This window comes from Anser anser (assembly GCF_964211835.1).
Source record: "Anser anser genome assembly, chromosome: 20".
Lineage (NCBI taxonomy): Eukaryota > Metazoa > Chordata > Aves > Anseriformes > Anatidae > Anser > Anser anser.
The window spans coordinates 89,000-92,118 of record NC_139741.1 but is presented as its reverse complement, the minus strand read 5'-3'; positions in this window follow the sequence as shown (position 1 = coordinate 92,118).

The following is a 3,119-nucleotide window of genomic DNA, read 5'->3' as shown; positions in this document are numbered from 1 at the left end:
TTCACTATTATGGAGTCCAAAGGCTGCTCCTGCATTGGATGTCAGCACCCTGAGATGTTCACAGCATGTCTGGTGCCAGGGGCCAGTGTCTTCACTGGTGAGGTTGGGAGATGAAGTTCCCAGGGGAACAGGTGACTTCCCATGAGACACATCAAGCTCCACTGCATGCATTAGCAGGCCTTTAGTGTGTACCAAGGCTCTCCATTTGTCATGCAACGTGTGACAAAGTTTTTCTGTTTAGCTTTCTCCTGTATCCCAGACTTTTCCTGGTGCTTTCTCATGTTCTCCTGGTCTTCTAATCCCCTTTGGCATGCCCTTGGGCCCTTCCTTTACCTTTCTGTGCTCCCAGAGTTATTCATTTGACTCCCTATACCATGATGTTTTCCCTTTTTTTCCCCTGTCTTTTTATTGCATTGTAGAACTCACCATTTGTTCTCTTAATACATTTCCCTCCCTATTGCAAAATCCTAGGCCCTCTCTTTATCTGTCAGCAAGCCATTCTCAGAATCTGGGACACACCTCTGCTGCTCTGGCAGGCACAGTTGCCCCAGTGGGGCTAATGGCAATGGGCCACGTTGGGCGACAGTCTTCCATTACCGGTCTGCTAGTCAGCAATTTTGTTCTATGTGGCATGCCAGAACACATAGTCTTCTTTTACTGGGCTTCTAGGACATCACAGAGCATTTCCAGGAGGCAGGATCTCTGGTGTAGCCTCCTTTGAACCTCTCCTTTTCCCTCAGGTCTCCTGTTGAGGCCCTCATTTTTTGTTTCAACTTTTGGTATCTCTCTGTTCTCCTCAGGACCTCTCCTGTGAACATAGGCCCAATAAAAATGAAGTGCAGCACTACAGCATATTCCTTCTTAAAATGGAAACTAAAGTGTTATAATTCTGCTGCTGATACCACTACAAACTTTTCTCAATTGCTTCCCAGTGTAGCCACCAATAATCTCAAATACTTCTTAGAGCTTAAAAAGAAAGGTTTGTGTTTGTCATTAAAAAAAAAAAAAGGTTAAACTACATGCCTGTTTATATTGCTGCAGTGATATATGCGGTCATAACAAAAGGGAAGATATAGTCTTTTATAATAGCAGTGGTTTTTTTTTTTGTCTTTTTTTTTTTTATGCCTTTATGCCTTCTGCTGGTTTTTGCCTCCCCTTTCGCGAGGATTGTGGGTGGTGTGGCAGGTGGGGCTTTGGGTTTTACCAACCTGAGTTCTCACATTGGGGTTTTTAATGTCTTGGTGGCTTTCAGTTGGAGTAGGGGTTGGGATTTATATTTGTTGATAGCAGATATCTGAGAAATGTTTTCAAGCTTGGAGAAGCTAAGGTTCCTATTTGAGGTAAGAGCAGTAGGCCTACTCAAGGCTGAGTAACAGGCATGGTACAGTGTGTTTAGCAGCATGTAGTTTGTTCTCAGCATAGTAACTGCATGGGGTTGAAGGGTGTTGAAGGGTGTTGAACTGTTGAAGGGTGGAAGATATTTTTTCAGGGAGCAGTATGTATTAAGGTTTTTCCAGATTGCTTGCAGAGTATGTTGTTGTCCCTAAAGCCTTTTGGCAACTGCTGTGGGCTCTAGCTATGTTTTTTAAAAGAACAAAAACAAAAAAACAACTGTTAGAATTTGTCTAACGTGTAGATGACCCTGGACTCTGTGAGGAGAGATAATGAGCCTTAGCTCAGAGGTGCAATTCCTGTAGAGCGTATGGTAAAGTGGCTTTCGGGGCATAGATAGGCAGAAGGCACTATTGCAAAGGAGTCTAAATCCTTTAGAAGTGACTCTGTCATCAAATGTTTGCATATGAGGATGTCACCATCTGAGTCACCTGGAGGTCTTTAAAAGACATTTAGATGTAGAGCTCAGTGATATGGTTTAGTGGAGGACTTGTTAGTGTTAGGTCAGAGGTTGGACTAGGTGATCTTGGAGGTCTCTTCCAACCTAGATGATTCTGTGATTCTGTGTGCTATGTAGATCCATAGAGAATTCACATATTATCTATGTATATATATATACAGACAGCATCCAAATGGGGGCGGGGGGGGGATAGCATCCTGATGGGGGGGGGGGGGGGGCATTGGCCTTAATCTTGTAGAAAAGCTATTCATTTCACAACTGTCTGCACTGAGGTTTGCTTCCATCTCCACACAGTTGCATCATAAGACTTAGCACAATGTTCTGTGATCATAGGCTTCTGTATATGAGCATCTGCCAGCAGCCCAGTCTCATGTCCCAATTATTTCACTGCTCTTATTTAACAAAATTGCTCTGTACACATATTTTGACATTCATGTGCCTGAGTTCTTCCAGTCTTTGTGACCTGGCAAAGACTATATGGGTCACTTCAGGGGGGAGTAGCTGCCAGCAGCTGGCAAGGAGAGTTATTTCATTTACTTCACAAGTGCCTAAATCGTTTGGGAGAGGCTATTGACGTGATAGGTCTGGGCACAGAGGAGCGTCATTCCTGCAGACTCAATCTTGTATTGATTTAAATCCATTCTTGTAAATCAATGCAAAATTGAGTAAAGTTGAGCATGTGTGGCTTAGTGTCTGTTTGGAAAGCTGTAGAATGTAGTTAGAATTTAAGATGGTATTCACAAAAGGAAACAAGACTAAAGGGACAAAAGGAATTGTCAAGCTATCACTCAGCATCCAGGTGACATCCAGTGTTAAAATACAAGCACTGTGCCTACATCTGAGCAGACCCGGGCAAACTAAGTGATGACCGCTGAGCTGAAACAGGTTATTTTTGTCGTGTCATGATTAATGCAGTTATAAATATCCCGTTGTTTGCGCTTTACATGTAGTGCCCAGTCCTCAGTGTGGCAGACTGAAGACTCGGACTCGGGGTGGGGATGCAGCCAACATACAGGATCAGGAGAGAGGAATGGCTGCAGGCGGGCTGTGGGAGGTACCTCGGCGTGCGCGTCTCCTCTCTCTTGAAAGGTGCCGCACGCAGTTTCGGACGGGTGAACCCCAGAAAGCGAGGTGGCTGTAAGCTGCTACTGCCACCCGCCGACCAAACCGCGGTCCTGCAGCAGTGCGGAAGGAAGCACGAGAGCCACCGGCCGCAGCACTGGCACCTGGAGACCAGAGCGCGGTACTGTGGCGCTCTGCGCCGCGC